The sequence below is a fragment of the Chiloscyllium plagiosum genome, unplaced genomic scaffold (genome assembly GCF_037043375.1).
Source record: "Chiloscyllium plagiosum isolate Xiang-an unplaced genomic scaffold, Cpla_swu_hap1 HiC_scaffold_35, whole genome shotgun sequence".
In the NCBI taxonomy this organism is placed as follows: domain Eukaryota; kingdom Metazoa; phylum Chordata; class Chondrichthyes; order Orectolobiformes; family Hemiscylliidae; genus Chiloscyllium; species Chiloscyllium plagiosum.
In genome coordinates this window covers 43388571-43411505 of record NW_028270173.1, presented here as the reverse complement: position 1 = coordinate 43411505, position 22935 = coordinate 43388571, and the positions used below count along the sequence as shown (strand labels likewise).

At 41.0% G+C, this 22935-nt stretch overlaps 1 non-coding gene across 1 annotated transcript; it reads left to right on the top strand.

The window, feature by feature from the left end:
* Positions 1-19689: 19689 nt before the first annotated feature.
* trnak-uuu (transfer RNA lysine (anticodon UUU)) lies at positions 19690-19761 on the top strand. Its single transcript has one exon. It is a non-coding gene; the product is annotated as a tRNA-Lys (tRNA).
* The last annotated feature ends 3174 nt before the right edge of the window (positions 19762-22935 follow it).

Genomic DNA, 22935 nt, shown 5'->3' with positions numbered 1-22935 from the left:
GAAAGTATGAGTTAGACTAACACAATTCTAGACTGCATTTAATGCTTATTTGAAGACAGGAGATTATTTAGACTGCTGCTGATGTGTTCCCATCGCAGAAAATATATTGAGTTGGAGGGAGTGAAACGTATGTTCACCAGATTGTCGCCAAGGTTTCGAGGAATGAGAACAATCTCAACGAAATGCATTAAACAGAAAACAGGAAAAAGTAGAGTAGGTTCAGGTGAGATATTTCACCAGTTGAGATGACTTGAACAGGGGTTATAACATCAAAAAAGATCCAAATTAAGTCAGATTTGAGGAGAAATAACTTTTAACCAGAGGGTTGTAGACCTTTGGCATTGTTTATCACAGAGAGATGCAGACGTTTTATGTTTGACTTTAGTTACATATTTATTTGTGCTATGTTGTGTGCTAAAGGTCTACAGGTTAATGGAGTTGTTTTGAGAAATAACATTGAAGTGTTCCAAGTCCATGATTGCAATAGATGGCGGAATAACCAGTTCAGCTGAAAGGCTTAATTGTGTTTCAATGTGAATAAGTATGCTCTTCATGGCGTTGTACACGTGTTGGTTTACAGAGTGCGACATATTTTCTCCGTTTAATGCAACAGCCCGGACTCGTTGGACACTCAGAAAGGAAAGTCAACACTCAGACAATTTCCTATTCGACCATTAGCTATTTTTTATTCATTGCTTTTTCCAAATCTATTTAATTGCAAGGTAATGATGCTGGACACTTCTCTCGATACAGGCGGTGAGATAGCAACTTCTACATGGAAACATCATTTTGTTGTAATCAGTAATGAGCTGTTGCTTTCATAACCTCGACAAAATCCTAAATAAGTGCAGGCATTGGTTTATGTCATCTGTTCTCTGCAACACGGTCTACAAAATGTAGTGATGAGTCAACGTTTACTACTTTGTCACATATCATTGTAGTGAAGAAAACTTATGATTCTATCCTAGTCTAGCCGTAGTGTGTCTATTCTTGATGTTTCAAAACTGAAACCTACTACTTTTACCAGATGTTTTCTCCCCTTCACCATTACTAACCTATCAAAAATTCCCTCTTTGAATGTAATCGTAACATCACTTTTCATCATTTAATTAACACTTTCAATATGTAACCTATTTAAAATCATTCTTCTGCATTCATTCTCCAACGTACGTGTGTCCCCCCTCCATTGTCTGTACATTAATGATTTGGAGCTAATTCAATTAGCTAGGTGTGACTATGAGATACTGGAGTTTCACACTGGTTTTATGGAAAAGCGAAAGGCCCCCTTGTATGTCGCAAGCGGTGAAAACCGTGAAGTCCTCGTGCGATTGATGGCCACCTGGAAAGATCATATATTGAAAGTAATGTCATTAAAACAGTACGGGCCAGCAACATTTCGAAAACTAGTGGAAGTTTGAACTTTTCTTGGGGAAAGAAGTTGTTTATTTTTAACATTTTGATCCAAATCCTTAATTAACTATATATTTAGAAGTATTCAATCAATCAAAGTGTAACCATATTTATGCATTGGATAACGATATTTGCGGAATTCAATGACACACTTGGTGGAAGACGATTGTAGTTCAGAAGACAATGTTCGGCACCGAATGTTACAGCAAGTTATATGTTTCAAAAATGTAAAGATAATGCTCTAGTCAATCTTCAGGCCAGTTGCACTGCATTGATAAAGTTATTAAATGAAAACCACCAGCTTGTAAGGTGGATGTGAATTATTTAAAAGCATTTTTCTCAAAAGAAGACAAACATTTACCTTTGCTGACCTGTTCAGACTCCCCTTTTTGCCCTGCAGATATTGGAAATTTCTTATCTGAAAATAACCACAACTTTGTTTAAAGAAGCTTGTGAGAGCATCAGTTACTGGACGGGTCAGTACTTTTGGACATCTTATGACTTCCTTTACAGGTCTGTAGGGAATGGAAGGGATTCGCTTGTATGTGTTCGGCGTTCAGATTCAGAAACGTGACAAATACATTTGAGGAAAATATTAATGAATCGGGATTTCCTTTAATTCTGTATTGGTTCAATATAACGCACCTACTTCACTGCATCCAATTTGCCAGAAGACTTTCTTTGAAATCTTCAAATACTGCGATATGTTGAAGATCAACAAATGAAGTATGCTTCTCTCATTGACATAAAATAACTGTCTGGATATTCAAGGTTACACATAACACAACCCTCTTTTCAATAAGTTCAGTTCTGACTGATAATTGACCAGTTGCATTCTCTAAGGGTTCCCCTTATAGATGGGCATAGCATGGACATTGCACAAAGGGATCGAATACACAAAAAATAAACTGTTCCTCGTAAACAATTGGAACCTGTCTCAATATCAGATCGATGATTACAAAGAGTACATTGGCTTCTGCCATGGCGACCAGATTTCAAGTAATGCATTTGGAAAGACAACACCTGCGATTGATCACCACGAAAATCGTCAGTATGTTCACTGCAACGAAGATTATTAATAGGAAATTACTCATAAGTCTTCGAGAAAAGAAAATCAATAAGTGTCACATTGAATTTCGCAAGTGTATTACTGCATTTAGAAATGAACTAATCTCGTTGTGTGATTAGGATTCTGCACTGGAAATAGACATTTTCTTTCACTTGTATGTATTATTTTAGTGTAAATAATGCATGGCAGAAAAAAATTCTAACGTAAATTGATTACTTAACAGCTTGATGCTTCAATAATTCAAAGTTCAAAGCACGTGAAAATACTAAGATCGACAACAGTACAGTCTCCGTTGTCAGAAAAAGAAAAAGTAAAGAACCAAGCTATGGGAGCTTCAGATCAATATCTTTTCACTTATGACCGTCAACAAATTGCAGATTAGTTCTGGCAAGTCACCATAACAGCTTTTTCATGCTTCATTCTGTGGTATCTTGCCTGCTTTGAAATTTCCGACCACACTGAAATTTGGAACACAAATAAAACAGCCAACGATTTTTTTTTTCCTGACGGACACACAGAGATAATGAGACCAGAACTGTAAAAGCATTCTCTTCTGCAGTTTTGAAAATCAAGACATCATTTTAGGAAATCTGTCAGTCATTGTTCAGTTGGTCAGTTCAAGCTGTGAGGTTTTCTGGCTTGGAGTCAGGTATGGTGTTCCTGCGGGAACATGATCCATTGCTGCAGCCTAAACACAATCCTAAACAGGCAGCGACGCGGATTTAAGTACATTTTCCCATTGTCTAACACACATCATTTCATTACAATGTTGCAGATACGTTAGCTACGAAAAAGCGAAGAAGCTTTTGGGATTCGATGGAACATATTTACAATGACTCATGTGATCATTGATGATGTTTTCTGAAACATATGCCATTTTTCGAAATGAACTTGAAGTGTAAATGGCAGGACAACTATTATTTTTTCACGGTAATACTGTCCAAGTGTCTTTGGATCAACTTCTCTAAGGACAATTTAGAGTCAACAATGTTGCGTTTGTCCAGTGTTATTAAGGCTAGACCACGTAAACTGAATGTCAGAACATCATAAGTATTCCTGACGGGCATTACAAAGTAGGTGAATATTGTTAAAAAATTATTATACAGTCATCATGCGGCATTTTCAAGATTCCAGTACTTTGGAGAATACAAATTTAATTATCTTCTAAACAAGATTTTTGGTCAAGACTTGCGAGATTGCTTGCCCAATGTTATTATCATTTTGTCACTGACCCTGGAATTCGTGAGATTAATGTAACCACAATTCGTATTTGGGTAGCACGGTGGCTCAGAACTTAACACTGATGCCTCACAACAGAAGGAAGATAGGTTTGATTCAACCCTTATCTGTGTGGATTCTAGCTAAATCTCTAGTTTCCGGTCACAGTCCAAGGATGTGAATGTCCAGTGGCCATGGTAATCCTAAATTGCTCATTAGCAACTTTGCAAATTATGCTTCTCATATCTACACTCCCCGAATCGTGTCATGAATACTTGTATACCATTAAACAGCACAATGCGTGAAGATACAACACAGAAATCGCAATGAGTGAGGACATCAGTCACTCAAGACAAGCAATAAATCTGAGCAAGTTGCAGCAATCTTTATTAGAATGTCCACTGGAGAACTCCAAAATCATTGATGACAACTTTCCTCTGATTTAATTCGACAAATGATATCAAGAAATGTCCGAAGGTACTGTTAACTGGAAAGGCTATGTGCTTTTATGACATTCCTGTAATCGTAAAGAACTCTTTTATTTCTGCAATACTTGCTGTGTGTTCTTGAACACTTACAACACTGCAATTTACCTGATGGCATATGCTTTGTGCACAAAGACAGGACATGATTAATGTGGCAAATTGATGCACCATGAATATGATATTATTCATCAATAAAGGATTAGAAAGTGTCATTAATCGATAAATCAAACACAACCTGCTTACTAATCACTTGCCCACTGTGTTTTTTTGCGATGAGCTCACTCAGATTTTATCAGTCGGACAGTTTTGTTCAAAATGAGCAAACGCTTCAAACTCCAGCGTTGGCGATGAGAATGAATGACTTTGACTTCAAGGGAGGACTTAATTGAATGTAGGACCGAGGAGCTCTACCCAAATTGGGGTCAATGTAAACCATAGTGAAGCCTCAGCTTTGGCTGTGTCTGTCCACATTCTGTCATGTCCATTTCCATGAGTCCTTTGAAGTAGATTACCAATATAGACATTTTCAAATCATTCTGCCCAGTGATGATATCACACACGCCCAGAGCAGGTGGGACTTAAATCCAGACTCCTGCCTTAGCTGTAACGGTGCTATCATTGTGTACAAAGATCTTCGAGTTTCACATTGTTGACTTTCGTAATCCACCTTTTCAGGGACGTTATGACACACCTTGGGATCAGGTGGTACTTGAGCCCAGGGCGCTTGTCTCAAAGGTAGGGACACTATCGTTGTGCCATTTTGATCTTTCCCTCGTAGCTGCAGCAACAAATGCAACTCTTCAGATATTGTAGCTTATTATGGTATGTCGTTTAATCTAGGAAATATGCAAATTTGGCGTACACTTGCAATGTAAAGAACATTTCTAATAAGACAGAAGCATACCATTACCCCATAGCATTCATTTGGGCTACAATTTCTTAATCCCCAATACGAAACCATAAATACTACTCATGGTAGTTAATGAATTTCACTTTGCAAATAAACAATGCAGCTGCAAGAAGATGTCAAGTACTAGGAATACTGCTGGGAGTAACCGAGCTCATCACTCCTCGAAGTCTGTCTACCTTCTGCAAGCACAATATTGGGAGGTTCATGGAGTATTCCTTACTTGCTCGAACAGCTGCAGTAACATTGATCAAGATCACCAGCATCATATTAAAAGCAGCTCACGTTTATGGTAACAAATCCACAAGTATTCAATCACTCTGACATCGAGGCTCGGCACAGTCAACATGTGCAAGCTAAAAGATACATGGCAGAAGTTCACCGAAGTTCTGCAGATAGAAACTTCCCAATAAACAACACCTCCCACTGAGAAAGACGGGTCAGCAGTACATGGAGACATTACCTTCTGCAAGTTGTCCTCCAAGCCATTCAGAGTCTGTAGTTGGGTAAACGTAATTTAAACATCAGTAACACGAGGCGAAAATATCCTGGAGCTCTGTCTCTCACTACACCAAACATGTAACAACAAGAAATGGACTGAAGTGATTTAAGAAGCCAGCTCACCAATACCGACACCAAGGGGAACTACTGATGCAATGTCGATTATATCTCAGCACAAGATAACCTGTATCCCATGAACGACTAACATAAACGAATATCTATATAATGGCATAACAAAAGGAATCATTGAAAGATGTAAAGATGGGCTAGTGCAACAGCAGCAAGCTGGGTTCAATATAATTTCTCCACTCTGAAAAGAAAAAAAGATTTATTTGCAACTAGAATAGACATCTTTTGTCGACTGTCGCTCATATTCTCCCTCCAATAGCAGATGCCTATTTTTTTTTCGATTACATGCAGTGTGGAAACAGGTCCTTACGCCAAGTAGGTCCACACAGACCCGCCGGTGCACTCCCACCAAGACACATTCCCCTACATTTGCCCCTACACCCAACACTACGGGCAATTTTGCATGTCCAATGCACCTGACCGGCACATTTTTCGACTGTGGGAGGAAACCGGAGCACCCGCAGTAAACCCATGCAGATACGGGGCCTGAGGGGGGAATTGAACCCGAGTCTTTGATGCGGTGAGGAAGCAGTGCTAACCACCGTGCCACCGTGCCGCCCACGAGTTATGCCAGGGACGCTTCCCCAAATAAAATTACATCACAAAACCCAATTAAACGATGCTATTTATAATGAAACAAATGTTCTCAAGAGACACTGCATTGTCTACGCAGAATGACATTATGTATAGTCATCGATGAAACAGCTTTAAATCTTTCCGTTCATGTGACCATTTTAAGAACGAACAAGAATAAAGCTCTTGGCACTTTCAAACTGTTGCAACATTCACTAAGTCCATGATTGATCTAATTTTAATCTCGACTCTACATTGTCATCAATATTTTGCCACCTCCTTAGTAATCAATAAAGTCTATGTCAGCCTTTAAAAATACTTAGGAATTCTCACGCACTGTTTATCGATAAATGGAATTGTAAAGAATGACAAACATCTGCAGGAAAGATAAAATGTTCTCTCATCTCTGTTTCAAATTGGAGACACCTTATTTCAAAATGATTACCACATGATCTGGATTTTGCCACAAGAGGAAACATGCTTTCATCATACAAATATCTAATCCCTCTCTGAATTTTATTTGTTTCAATTAATTCATCTGTGAGTCGTCTAAATCCCAGAACGTATGGATCTCTCCTGCCTACCCTTTCCCCAGAAAGCAATCTGTTCATCTCAGACACTAGCAGATGTTGTGTGTATTGCTTCTGACGGTTTTCCATTCTGCTGTAAGTGAAGTGAATGATACTGCAGAGAGTACTGCAGCTACGGTCTCATCAATGCCCTGTATAACTGAAACACAACCTCCCGAGGTAAGATAGTGCGTTCATAGAATCATACACATGGAAATGCCTTTCAACCACAGACTCTGTGTCAATCGACCTACACGAATGTGGTCGATGGCGTTTGGTATTATAACAGTTCAAGTGGAAATTACCTTGCATTTAAAGTTTATGCGAGCCCCCACTTTTACTGCCATTCGGGGAGCGCATTCTACAATTTCACGAATTGTTTAAAAAAAGAGCAAGTTCTCAGAGCTCTTATTTTTATATCATAGCCCTGTATTAGTGACTCTTCAAATGATAATGACTGTTTGCTGTCCACACCTCTCATATTCATACAAATCCTCAATTTTGTGCTCTGTCCCTAACACTATGTCGCTAAAAATTGAAAGCCATCCAACCTCTCAATATATTGGAATTGCTCCAAATGGAATGTTGTGTGACGCCATAGTCTTACCAGATCATAGAGTCTTGACTCACAATAGAGAGAGAAGGGACTGGTGGTAATTCCACCGGAGGGCCCCTAGAATTCTGGTGACGGAGGAGGTTGGGAAGGACAGTCCTTCATGTAATTTCAAACCTGTGATTGAAATAGAACCTTTGCTTTTGGCGTTAAACTGCTCTGTCAACCAACAATCCAGTAAACTGGCAGCATTCTGGTAAATCTCCTCTGCAACCCTAACAATGCAACAGTACAATGACATCGTCCGGACAGTAGGTTAAAATTAACCGCGTTCTTTATTTTGGGATCAACTAAGGCCATTAGACTGCTCAGAAAAATTGTGCTGGCGGGAGTCCTAAAGACGCACTGCCTATTGTCCATACTCTGCAGTGAGCTCCAGTGGGCTTGTTTTGTTTGTACAACAGAATCTGAACAGATTGACTTATGGAGGAGTCTTGGACACTGACCTGAATGCACTACTCAATGATAAAGAAATATTGCGTCTTCCACAAAAGCAGGACTCCCAGGCGACCATCTGCACCACTAATATGGACGCAGCAAGTTCCCAAACACACTGAAATAGTTCATGAACACATCATCAATATTTGATGCATGCTAGCTCTTACACAACTATACGGAGAAAAAAAGTGTTGCCTCTCGAACAAGTGATGACCATGAGATCATTTCCAACTATCTTTTAACATTGGTTTTTCCTTTGTATTTAATACTTCTAATGATGTTTGGTATCTATAAGAGTCCAGCACACACTCAACGCAGGAAATGATCTCTGTGATGAAAACTAATCAAGATCCTGCGAGCTCTTGCTGCATAGCAAAGGCTTTCACAGATTCACAAATGGAAGTATTTAAACAACAATAAAGGAGTACCCATATTCGTGCTCAAAAGTATCATCAATGTTTTAGTTGTGTTAAAATACATTCGCGAGACAATAGATACGAGAGACACTCAAGTGGAAACACAAACTGCAAAGATGTGCATTTAACCTTCAAAGTAAGAACTACAAGTGCAGGAAATTTAACATCCTTGTCTTCGTGCAGGATAATGTTGTGTCAAAAAGCCGTGTTCCATACAAGTTTATTTTCTTTGGCAATCAAAACAGCAACAAAATTAGTTCAAGTAAATGGAGCAGAAAGACAGTGAGAGTGGAAGCTGTGAGAGGCTTTGCGACAGACGTCAGCAGCTATACTGAGTTCAAGAGTGTAAAGTGTGTGAGCTGAAGTAGGACATTTCACCCATCGAGCTTGCTCCAGCATTCTACGAGATCAAGTTTAATCTTCATCCTACTGTCTTTTTTCTCGATAGTCTGTTATTCCATCAGTATTTTTCTTTCTCGACCCCGTTAGTCCACAAGCTTCGATGATTTTTAATATATGTCCTGTCCCACCATCAACCATTAGCTACTATATCATAGTGTGACATGTCACTCAACATATGAAATTTATCCATCTTCCATTCATTTAAATGAAATGTCCTTCAGTTTCACCATGCTCGATCGGGAATTAACCTGTTCCATAAGAGTTGTTTCTCTTCTATTCTTGACACTCCATCACCCTCTATTATACGTCCACTTCCGGATTCCATCACTCCATCAAATGATTTTAATATTGCAATGGTACAATACCTTAGCAGGGATGACCGTGGAGGAAAAATGGCGGATATTTCTGTGTATAATGCAGAAGTTGCAGAATCAGTTCATTTCTAAAAGGAAGAAAGATCCCAGGAGGGGGCATGGGCGGCCGTAGCTGACGAGGGAAGTTAAGAAACATATAAAGTTAAAAGAGAAAAAGTATATCATAGCAAAGATAAGTGGGAAAACTGAGGACTGGGAAGCGTTTAAAGAAGAAGAGAGGATTACTAAGAAGGAAATACGCAGAGGAAAAATGAGGTACGAAAGTAAATTGGCCAATGATATAAAGGAGGATAGTAAGAGCTTTTTTAGGTATGTGCAAGGCAAAAAAAAAATGGTTAGGACTAAAATTGGGCCCTTGAAGACAGAAACAGGGGAATATATTACGGGGAACAAAGAAATGGCAGAGGAATTAAATGGGTACTTCAGATCTGTGTTCACTGGGGAAGACACAAGCAATCTCCCTGACGTAACAGTGGCTGAAGGGCCTGAACTTAAGGAAATTTATGTTTGCCAGGATTTGGTCTTGGAGAGACTGTTGGGTCTGAAGGTTGATAAGTCTCCGGGGCCTGAAGAAGGTGGCTCGGGAAATCGTGGATGCGTTGGTGATTATTTTCCCGAGTTCAATAGATTCTGGGTCACTTCCTGAGGATTATAGGATGGCTAATGTTATACCACTTTTTAAGAGAGGTGGGAGAGAAAAAGCAGGAAATTATAGACCAGTTAGTCTGACCTCAGTGGTGGGAAAGATGCTGGAGTCTATTATAAAGGAAGAAATTACAGCACATCTGGATAGTAGTAACGGGACAGGACAGAGTCAGCATGGATTTATGAAGGGGAAATCATGCTTGACTAATCTTCTTGAATTATTTGAGGATGTAACTCTGAAGATGGACGAGGGAGATCCAGTAGATGTAGTGTACATGGACTTTCAGAAAGCTTTTGATAAAGTCCCACACAGGAGGTTAGTGAGTAAAATTAGGGCGCATGGTATTGGGGGCAAAGTACTAGATTGGATTGAAAATTGTTGGCTGATAGGAAAGAAAGGGTAGTGATAAAGGGCTCCATTTCGGAATGGCAAGCAGTGACCAGTGGGGTACCGCAGTGATCCGTGCTGGGACTGCAGCTTTTTATAATATATGTTAATGATATAGAAGATGGTATCAGCAATAACATTAGCAAATTTGCTGATGATACAAAGCTGGGTGGCAGGGTGAAATGTGATGAGGATGTTAGGAGATTACAGGGTGACCTGGACAAGTTAGGTGAATGGGCAGATGCATGGAAGATGCAGTTTAATGTGGATAAATGTATGGTTATCCACTTTGGTGGCAAGAACAGGAAGGCAGATTACTACCTCAATGGAATCAATGTAGGTAAAGGGGCAGTACAGAGAGATCTGGGTGTTCTTGTACACCAGTCAATGAAGGCAAGCATGCAGGTACACCAGGTAGTGAAGAAGGCTAATAGCATGCTGGCCTTCATAACAAGAGGAATTGAGTATAGAAGCAAAGAGGTGCTTCTGCAGCTGCATATGGCCCTGGTGAGACCACACCTTGAGTACTGCGTGCAGTTCTCGTCTCCAAATTTGATGAAAGACATTCTGGCTATTAATGGAATGCAGCGTAGGTTCACGAGGTCAATTCCTGGAATGGCGGGATTACCTTACACTGAAAGACTGAAGCGACTGGGCTTGTATACCCTTGAGTTCAGAAGACTGAGAGGGGACCTGATTGAGTCGTATAAGATTATGAAAGGATTGGACATTCTGGCAGCAGGAAACATGTTTCTGCTGGTGGGTGAGTGCCGAACCAGAGGACATTGCTTAAAAATACGGGGTAGACCATTTAGGACAGAGATGAGGAGAAACGTCTTCACCCAGAGAGTGGTGGCTGTGTGGAATGCTCTGCCCCAGAGGGCAGTGGGGACCCAGTCTCTGAATTCATTTAAGAAAGAGTTGGATAGCGCTCTCAAAGATACTGGAATCAAGCGTTATGGAGATAAGGCAGGAACAGGATCCTGATTAGGAATGATCAGCCATGATCATGTTGAATGGCGTTGCAGGCTCGAGGGGCTGAATTGCCTACTCCTGCACCTATTGTCTATTGTCTATTGGCCCACCAATAGTATCAGGAACTCTACCCATCCCCCAGCAAATCTCAGGAACAAGAACAGTATCTCTTTGGTGTCCTGCCGGTTTTGATGCAGTGCACCAGGTTAGTACACATTTCATCTTCCCAATCACAGACTCAGTGATCCAGAATCCGAAAGACCTTTTATCTTACATCAGCTCTTCAGGCATTCATTCATCTAATTCATTTGATTATTCCTATAGCCATTGCTAAGTTTCGAATTGCGTAATCTGGAGCGTACAACAATGAGGCCCCGTTATTCAATCTAGTTTAAAATTTCTTATCACAGTACATCATCCTCTTTGTATCTATGTCTTGATATCTTTATGAAACAAAATATCTGACTGTTTGAGCTGCCCAATCTGGATGCTCTCGAGCTGTTCGTTGACATCCTTGACCATGGCCCCATTACAATAACATATCACATTTTTGTCACGTTCACAGATACAAAACAAAACAACAGAATGTACTGCTCACTATTGTGGCCCTTCCTCTATTAGTCTTTATCAATTCCTCCAGTACAAATTCGCGCTGGTCGAACTCCGAGAGGAATTCTCATCTTGCTCATTTCGATGACAGCAAAACTTTATTGATTGTCATACGCCATAGAGCTTTCCAGGCTACCCCTTATTCTGACTGATGATGAACTTCCCTTCTCTGAACACACTTTCATAATTCGCTGTGTGATAATTGAGAAAGAAAATAACGTGCTATTCAGGGATTTGCCTCCACCCATCACTTTAGCGGGGAAATCTCGAAGATTTGTTCATCTGGAATTCCAAGCACATTCAAGACGTCTCATTCTATACAGATCATGCAACGAACAGTCTTGACCTTGCCTATCACAGACAATATAAGCTTCCCATAAATGTAAAAGAAGTACGGAAAAATGTTGAGCATTTAAAAGAAAACATAAGGAAATCCCACCTACTCTATTCCAACAATAATATCGGGAAACAAAACACAGTGACCGAACAGTCAGCTCACTATATGTGGCTGATTTGATTTGCATCCTCCTGTTCGAATTCTGATGAGCCTTATTGTGCTGACAATTCTTCCAATTGGCTCAGTCTGTACCTCAAAACTCATAACTTTTATTCAGAAGGTTTGCTGTCGCTGTTCATGTTCATTTCTTGCATGAGGCTGCTCCCTCCGATGCTCTCACTGTCTGGATGAGGACCACCACAGTCAGATTTTTATTTGGTACGTTTCCTGACGCTGTTCACCTCCATGCTATGTTTACTACAGTCCTACTGCTCATCTGATGAACTCTGTCTCTGACTGCCTAGCATGGGCTCCTCATCCTGTCCACACCTTCGTGATGCTGACAACAGATCTGAAGGACCACACCGATGCTGTTCCTCTTTGCAATATTTCTAACCCTTTTTGTCTTGCTCAATTAATTCTGTACTTGAAGACCCTGATGTGTCCTTTTTGTCCAGCACTGCAGTTCTCTGTTGACCAAGCTCTCTCCACACCTTTTTAAAATACTCATTCAGAAAACCAGTTCAAGTACATGAGGGGACAGCTTACCTCCATCTGCATGATCCTCTGATTCTGTGTAATTTTAAGATCCAATCCACCGACTGTCTGACTGGGAGGAAGAAAAAGAGAGACAATGACTAAGCTGAGCAGTAGAAATTCACCGAATTTTAAAAGGATGCTCAACCCATCTGCTGAGTTTCTCCAACATTTTCTGTATTTGGCCCATAGTTTCTTCTTGTCCTGTTTTCTCATCTTGTCCGCCTGAATCTAACAGAGTGTGACAAAGGGACAGGCTTAAATTGTCTTCTGTTGCGTCTAATTCCTGTGATTGTGTTGAGAAGGCAAATCAGATGATGTGAGAAAGGAAATTCATGAAGAATCACACACGAGGTACAATGTAACTTGCAGTCCGTTTCACTGCTCCTGTTTCCTCTCCCCCCCTCCCCCCACCCCCCCACCCAGTTCCGAGATTGAAAATGTTTCAATAAAACGAACTGCGGATGCTATAATTCAGAAACTTAAAAAACAAGTTGCCTGAGAATTTCAGCAGTTCTAGGAGAATCTATGAAGAGAAACCAGAGTTACTGTTTCAGATCAAGTGTTCTCTCCTCAATAGTCTTGAAAGATAATTGCCATACAAACGATTGAGGATTATGAAGCAAACGGAGGGGGATGAATCCAGATCGATAATCAGCCATGACGCCATTTAATCGTGGGAAAGGCTGACCTCCATTGCCTTTGGTCTGGTGTCTGCAGGGTCAGTGCAGACTGAAAGTAATGAATAACTTATTTTTGTACTATAGGAAATCTACGGCTTCAGCCTCAGCTATTGTTAACTCACAACGACCGGTGCACCCTCACCATGCCAGGTCCACAATTATAGAATACCCAGGGAGCAGAAAGAGACCATTCAGCCCAACGAGTCTGCACAGAACCTCAGAAGAGCATCCTACACAGACAAATCCGTTCCCCAAACCCTACCCTTTAAACCCACGCTTCCCATTGCTAATTCCCCTAGCCTGCACCTTCCTGAATATTATGGAGACACTTAATACGGCCAGTGTGCTTTAAACTTTGCATATTTGGACTGTGGGATGAAACAGGAGCATCCGTTGGAAATCCAAGCGGAAACGGAGACAACGAGCAAATGTCTGGGTGTAGTCCGCTCCTGGGTTGCCAGTCAGCACGTCTTTAGAGAGGACTCACCCACGATCCAGATAACGCCGCCAACAATCGCATTTAGTGCCCAGGAGCCAGACTGCTGGTCACGCATTGCCACTCAATAACAATGTTGTGGAGGTACCGGTGTTGGACTGGAATGGACAAAATTAAAAATCACACAACATCAGGATATCATCCAATAGGAGGGACTTTAACCTAATGTTGTGTGATTTTTAGCTTCCAAACAAAGCAGCGGTCACAGCGTCTCCACGGTTCACAAACGTGGTGATGCAAAAAGCGAGGCACGCGTTTGGTGGCTCCCCTCCCCGGGCGAGAGCAAGTTGTCAATTAAACGAACTGCAATCACCTTGCACTGGCTTTGCAAAGCTCACTTCAAATACGAAGTCTGCAGTATTCAGAAATATAAGCATAAATCACTAAACAAAAGAAAAATCTGACACTTAAAAATCAAAAATGACAAGTAAAGGCCAAAACAGTAAGAACAACGATTGAATAATAGCAAATTTACAGATTACTCTTTGTCAATGCTTGTATGCATTGTCTCTAACACCCAAAATATTGGAAAATGGAGCAGCAAGGGCAGGGGATGGCATGATCTTTGGAAAACAGTTAGAGAGTTCATGTATGTTTCAGAAATACAAGTAAGTATCTAGGGAATAAGAGGCACGAAATTTAGGTTTTGTTTCTTTTCAGTCCATCAGCCGCAGTATTTAGTTCACTAATGACTTGGAAACACAAGCACCTCTCAGCTCACGGAGAAAATGTATCCCTTTCCCATATGACCCATTCGGAGATGCTAAAATGCATCTCTGGAGCAGATGGGATTTTAACCCACACCCTCTGGTAGGGACATAACAATGGTGCAACAAAAACCTCAGAATTTCATATGGGGCCGAGAGGGACCAATTAGGAAACAGAGCCAATTTGTTCAGATTGATGATGTTCAGATATATTACACCTTGGGAGCAGGTGAGAATGGAATCTCGGACTTCAAACCCAGTGATAGTAGGGCCCTAAAAATTATTTTTAGTAAACTGGCTTGGACATGTAATGACATATCTCTGTGGCAGGCAAGACATGAACTTGGGTCTACAAGTCAGTCATGGTGACAGGATCACAGTGCCACAAGAATCCCTACAACAGCCCACATTCTGTCTGATGGGTTATGCTTCTGCTGTTCCCTGTCCCTCTCATTGCGTGTCCTCCATATTTACAAAATAATCCTTTGTCTGGATCTGTCCAATTCAACCATTAGCTCTTTGTCAAGAGGCATAGATTTTACTGTCAATGGAGAGGGCTTTCAGCCCATTGTCTTGATGTCAGGTATCAAACATACATCTAATCCCATTTTCCAACCCTTAACCCCTAGCCCTGTACGCAAAGTTGATTGAAATGTTCATCTGATTAGTTCTTGGGGGCTTTGTATATTCCTGCCTCTAATGCCATTTTTCTCAGTGAGTTCCAGATATCCACAACACTGAGTGAAAATATATTTCCTCAAAAAATGAAATCTCCTGGTCCTTACCTTAAAATTGCACTCCATATTGACCCCCACTATTGAAGAGAAAGTTTTCTCCCAGTCTATCGTGCCTCAATCCTTCATGACTATATATAGCTCAATCAGATACACCCTCAGCCTCCTCTGCTCTCCGTAAAGCTACCCTCGATGATCTAGTCTCTCTAGAGCTGAATCACTCCAACCTGGGCAACATCCCCTCAAAGCGCCTCTTCATTCTTCCCAGTGTAATCACATCCTTCCTAAAGCATGGTGACCAGAATTGCACACAGCACTCCAGTTTTAGCCTAAATGACATAATATGCAGCTGAACAATAAGCTCCTGGCTGTTGCATTCAATGCTTTGACTGATAAAGGCAAGTATGCCACATGCCTTCTTAACCACATTAACCAATATATCTCCCTGTCCTGCTGCCTGCAAGCATCTGTAAACATGCATACCAAAGCCACTGAAATGCTCTGTATTTCCTGGGGTCCTACTATTCAAGAGGTACTTCCTAGTCTTGTTAGTCCTCCCAAAATATATCACCCCATTATTTTCAGATTTCAATTCGATTTGTCATTGTTTATCCCATGTGAACAACTTGTTTATACAGTATTGTGTTTTAGGCAAAGGCTTTCTTCCTGACTACTTAACATTTTATTGCAGAAATTGCAGATGTAATGTGAAAAATAGGAAAACAAATATAAATTAACCTTAGAGGGTTGAGACACCTGAACAAGTTCTGTGTAAAATGACGTCTGTACAAGACAAAATGGGTTTCTACTGAACTGAGTTGGGACTGGGTTTCTCACAGGGCAGGTGCAGTACTGTTGGGAGAGCTTTACATTAACTCAGTGAGTTTGTGGGATTCAAAAACCAAACATGAAAGAGGAATATCAAGGTGCAGTAGTACAGCGATTAGGTGATGTCTTAATGGTATGATCACAAACCATTAATCTGGAGACCCAGGGAATGTTCCAGAGACCTGGCTTCACATCCAATTATGGAAGATAGTGGAATTTGAATTAGATTAAAAATATGTAATTTACAGTTGAATGATGACTGCTGGTGATTTTGGGGGAGAAATAAAAGTTTTGTCTTCTCTGGCCAATGTGTTGTTGTTATTGCTCTCAATTCTACTTACCACTAGAAAGGAAAACAAGGAATGAAAATAGCCTCCTGGCATCAGAAACAACTGCAACTCTCGGTCAGACAATAGTGAAGGAACCAACAAGAGGGAAAAACATATTTGAGTTCAGTCTTACCAATTTGTCTGCTGCAGATGTAATTGACAACCATGCAGTCCTTGTGGAGATGATGTCCTGCCTTCACACTGATAATACCTTAAATCGTGTTTGTGCGGTAGGACTCCCATAATAAGTGGGAAAGACTTTGAACAGATCGAGCAACTCAAGATTGTGCATCTATGGTGCATTGTGCATCCATGGTGCAGCAGCAGAATCATGCTTCAGCGTAATCTCCAACCTTGTAGCAGGCATTTATCAAATGAGCCATTACCATCAAGCCAAGGAATCTACCCTAGTTCAATGAAGAGTGGAGGAGGGCATGCTGGGTGGGGCAACATAGAAATTCTAAAAATTAAGTGTCAACCTGATGATGCTACAACACAAGGCTACATGTATGCCAAACAGCATAAGCAGCAAGTAGTAGACAGAGCTAAGTGATCCCACAACCAATGGATTAGATCTGAGCTCTTTCGTCCCACCACATCTAATTGTGAATGGCGGTGGACAATTAAACAACTCACTGGAGGAAGAGGCTCACAAAAATCCCACCCTCAGTCGTGCAGAAACCCAGCACTTCGGTGTAAATGATTAGGCTGAAGCATGTGCAACCATCTTTCTCTGAAATTTTCATGTGGATGATCCATCTTGGGCTCCTTCAAAGTCTTCAGTTTGACAGATGCCAGTTTTGAGGCAATTCAATGTGATATCAAGAAACAAATGGGTTTCTGAATACTAGGTAAAAACAATGACTGCAGATGCTGGAAACCCGATTGTGGAGTAGAGTGGTGCTGGAAAAGCACAGCAGTTCAGGCAGCATCCGAGGAGCAGTAACGTTGATTTTATTGCTCATCGGGTACTGGATACTGCAAAGTCTGTGGCACCTATTCACCATAGTACTGAAAAATTGTGCTACAGTCTTTGCCACACCCCTGTCTAAACTGTTCCAATACAGCTACAACACTGGCATCTGATGACACGTGTGAAATTGCTCACGTGTGCCCTGTACACTAAACATTGGACAAATCCATCAGTCTACCCTCTCTCATCAGTAAATTGATGGAAGTTGTCATAAACAGTGCTTTCAAGCAGCATCTGCTCAGCAACAATTGGTTCAGTGACACCCAGTTTGAAATCTGCCAGGGCCACTCAGCTCCTGACCTATTTCCAGCCTTGCTTCAAACGTGGACAAGAAAGCATAATTTCAGAAGTGAGCTGATAGTGAAAGCCTTGACATCAAGGTCACAGTTGACCAAGTGTGGCATCAATGAGCCCAAGCAAAAGAGGAGTCAATGGGAACCAGCAGTGAACTTTGTACTCGTTGGAGTCGTACCGACCACATGGGAGGGTTGAACATTTTGGAGGTCAGTCGCGTCAGCTTCAGAGCATCCCTCTAGGTATTCTCTAAGAGAGTAGCCAAGGACCAATCCTGTTTTACTCCTTCATCAATGACACTCCCTCCATCACAGGGTTAGAAGTGAGGATGTTCACTGATGATTGCACAATGTTTAGCATCAATCACAACTCCTCAGACATTGAAATAGTTTACATCCACACACGGCATAACCTAGATAATAGCCAGACTTTGGCTGGTAAGTGGCAAACAGCATTCATGATGCAAATGCCAGGCAATAACAGTGTCCAATTAGAGACAATCTAACTTATGCTTCTCAATATACAATTATGTTGCCATCACTGAATCCCACATTACCAGCATCCTGGGAAGTTATCATTGACCAGAAACTGAATGGGACTAGCCATATAAATTTGTTGGCTACAAAAGCCAAACTAGAGGCTTGTAAATTGCTGCACATAACTCACTGCTTGATTCCCCAAAGCCTGTCCACCATTTTCAAGTGACAAGTCTGATAGAACACTCCCCACGATCCAGGATGAGTGCAGTTCCAACCACTTACAAGAAGCTTGACACCAGCCCACTTGATTGCCACTACATTCACAAAAATCCATTCTTTCCACCACCATCTACAAAAATGTATTTCAGAAGTTCACCAAAGATCATTGGCTTCTTCTTTATCCAAAGCCAACACCCTATAGAAGGACAAGGGCAGCAGCTACATGGGAATACCACCACTTGCAAGTTCTCCTCCAAGCCTATCAGCACCCTGACTTAAAAATGTATTACCGTTCAGTATTGGTGGGTAAAAATCCTGGAATTGCTTCCCTCGTGGCAACGTATGTCCCCTTACAACACATGGACTGCAATAGTCTGTCTGTGTGGATTTTGCACATTCTCCCCGTGTCTGCGTGGGTATCCTCCGGGTGCTCCGGTTTCCTCCCACAGTCCAAAGATGTGCAGGTCAGATGAATTGACCATGCTAAATTGCCTGTAGTGTTAGGTGCATTAGTCAGAGGGAAATGGGTCTGGGTGGGTTACTCTGCGGAGGGTCGGTGTGGACTTGTTGGGCCGAAGGGCCTGTTTCCACACTGGAGCGAATCTAATCTAATTTCAGTCAGCTCACAATCGCCTGATGAAGGGAAACTAAGAACAGGCAATTAATAGTGGCTTAGCTAGTGACACTCCCAGGTTCATCAGTGTTTTTTTTTTGTAAAAAGTGTCTGAAGTCAGAGTAGAGGACAGAGTCATTAAGCTTAAATGAGGATCATGAACTATATTTGGCTCAATACCGATGGTCCATCGTTTAATGATCTTAGTGACAGTGGTTTGAAATACCCCCGTAGCTTGACAGGCGATTTCAGAGGACATTTTAAAAATCAAGCACAGTGCTATTTGACTGAATTCACATGATTCACGTTAGATAATGACGGCAAATTTTCTGTCCCAAAGAAAATTTGTGAAATATCGTGATGACAATTATGTTTTTTTTTCCAAAAAAGCACTTCAAATGAAGCCAAATGCAGCTTTCAAACACAGACGGCCTGAAATAGATTTGTAGCAAGCAAAGACATGAAAAAAATGTAATATCCAGCGCATGGAAATAAAACAATTAAAACATGACAAATTCGATGCGTTTCGATACATTGACCTCACTGTAAATGGCATTGAGACAACCCCAACTGGTGTGATTCCCTGATGGTCTAGTGGTTAGGATTCGGCGCTTTTACTGCTGCGGCCCGGGTTTGATTCCCGGTCAGGGAAACAAATTTTTGAAGAGCAGTCGACAATGTAAATAGTTTTCACATAACTATTCCAGCTTCTATATATTACTGCCTATGAAAATAAATGTTTACCAAAGATCGGGTTGGTCATCTCGTGCTACCTCAATTTTCATCACTTTTGTCCCCGGCTTCGGCTGACAGCCAGGATAAAAATTTGTAGACTGCGAAAACGTTGGATCAGTGGATGGAGATTTCAGGAGAGGTTTTGGTGAGATGGGTGGGGGACGGTGATATTGCACTTAACAACTACAGGTGTATACACCTAATCTTTTGCATTGTCAAGTACTTTGCACATATTTGCTTTCATGCCGGTTTCACAGTTCACAATTCACTTTATGCGAGGGGAAAAAAGGAATATCAATTTCTAAAACTTTACATTCACGAATCTGTTCCTCTTCTGAAGAAGAATTACTTCTCTCCCCATAAAGGTCACTAGTGTTGCCCCATATTTCCGGTACTTGTCGTTTTCTTTCATATTTTCCTTCCGCGAATCATGGGAATCTTACCCTCCTTCGGATCCCTCGTCCCGCCTCTGGGAAACACCACACTGATTCTGTGAATTGGAGGTGCTGATGTTGGACTGGGGTGGACAAAGTTAAAAATCACACAGCACCAGGTTATAGTCCAACAGGTTTATTTGTGCTTCTGTGATTTTAAACTTGATTCTGTGAATGCAGTGTGTTTTGTTGGGGTGGGGGCAAGGTGGAGAGGGGAGGTCACTTAACCACACGTTCCTGCAAACACTTTTTTTCCCAAAATCTCCATACTCTTGCACAGGCAGACGACGCTGGTAGGAGCGATACCTGGCAAATATGCACCTTCTGGCCGGTATACATATGGAGAGCACAGCTGGAGAGGGATATGTAGTGATTCTATCTGTCGGAAATATGTCCAACACTGGGGAAAAAAAAATCTGAATAAATTTCTTTCAGTATGTTGGAACAGTATGTTTCGCATTGTTTTGCCTTCACTAATTCAAACTGCAAATCGACTGAAGGAGCATTACACTGTATTGGAAATCTGTAGAAACAACTTGCAGCAGTCTCTTTGAATCAGTAACTTAAGGCGAGAGGTTACGAAGGAAATATTGCGAGTTAGGAGTAGAAAGAAATGAAAAATAAGAAAAAAACAGACGCCAATTCTGTAACTCTTGATGGACGCTTAAGTGCACCTTTCTTTCTAATCAAAACAAAATTTGCTGGAGGAAACTCTGCAGGTCTGGGAGTGCCTGTAGAGAGAAACCAAATTTAAAGTTTCGGAGTTCACTATTCCTCATTCAGAACTGCTCGTGTCACTGGTGCTCTCAGATCTGCTGAGTTTTTCCAGCAGTTCTTTATTTTTATTATTGTTCATTTTTCTTTCTCCTTTGAGATACTGGAACATTTACCCCGAACGTCTCCGCAAAATTAATGAATCTGTTTTACTGAGACAATTCCCAATATTGCTCAGCAGGACATAAAGTGCAATGTTGGTTTCAAAACTTTGTGAACGATGCATTGAATGGCATTCACGAAGACGGCGGTGACAAGAAGCAAACCACATAAACTTGTTTCCTAGATATCTATGAGTATTCCCTGGGCAAGGTCTGCTTCCGTAGTGTTTGTGGCGCAATCGGTTGATGCGTTGGGCTGTTATTTGAAATGTTGGTGTTTCGAGTCCACTCAGGGACGTATATCCCTGTTAATCTTAGCATTCTTGCTAAAAAAAACCATCACCATGAATTGTTATGCATTCAATTCCTAGGAAATTATCCACAAACGTTATCATTGCAAGAAAATCGCAAGATGATCATTCATCAATTGAAAGATCAGTTCGTGCTATCTTCTTATGCTATACTGTTTTGCATCTGTATTGTAGCAATCCTGGAGCAACTTACTACAGATGCTGGAATCTCTACTGAAAAGACTGGAGACCACAAGCGAGTCAGACAGCTTCCATTGAGAGAAAGAAAGCTAAACGTTTGAGTCTGGATAACTCTTTATCAGAGCTGGTGAAGTGTGGAATGGGCAGTTTTTATGCAGTCAGGGTTTTTTTAGAAAGCTGCAGGAGAGAGGATTTGGATCGTTCAGATTAAATGATCGAAATGTGGGAATGACAGAACAATGGTGTGGTGAATTGCCAGACTGGAATTGTCATTCCAAGAGCACTGTATGTAATTTTTGCTTCTTGGCTACAGAAAGTCAAGGAGGGGACACACCACCCAGGATAAATTGCAATAGGCAAAAAGTGCTGATCTGTGCTTCCTTCCCATAATCGAATGCAAATCTCATTGAAATTTACAAGATTACATGACGACTCAGGAGGAATATCCCCACCAGCTGCGAATTTAAAACAACGGAACTTCAAATGGAAGTATACAATAAACATAAAAGGTTTTCAATCGTTAAATTTGTTTTGGTTATTTTCCACACTTGGAAAGGATGCACGGGAGTGCATTGCGAATGAGGCGTTTGGAGTAAATTATACAGCGAAATAAAAAACGTCTGTTGTGGAACAGATGAATATAAATTAACGCCAAATCATATTATCTGCCAACGATTGTTGTTGATCCGTTTATGTGTTCGTAACAAGAAAACTGCTGGTGGTCCCAAGATGTTCATATGTTCCATTACGGGAACAATTTTGCGTTAGCCTCCGTAAGAACTGGGCTATGAGAGACCAAACAAGAAATTCAGAACCGTATTCATTCATTTGGAAACACAGGGGATTACTGCGCAGATTCTCTGAACGGAATTCGAACTTCTGGGCGAAAAAAAAAAATCATTGGCTTTGCCAATCCATTCAATTAAACACTAAGTAGTTTCACTCGTTCAAGAATAATGTATAACATGTAAAGTGTGAACAACAGGGAATAAATACTGATAAGGCAAAACTTTTCTTGTTGTCACTCCTGTCCATCACTCTTTGTCTGCCAATTGGTACAATGTGACCTAACATCTAATGTCTCCACTAATTAAGAAACTACTTAAACTTATTACAAACAGGATTGTAACATTTCACTGATCTGGAGGAAGAAGCAAAATGTAAACATGTTGTCACTAATTACTTCATCTTGACCTTCAGCAAACTCTGCCATGACAGTTTGAAAACAACAAACGCTGGAGATCGCAGCGATTCAGACAGCATCCATGGAGAGACAGCAAGCTAACGTTTC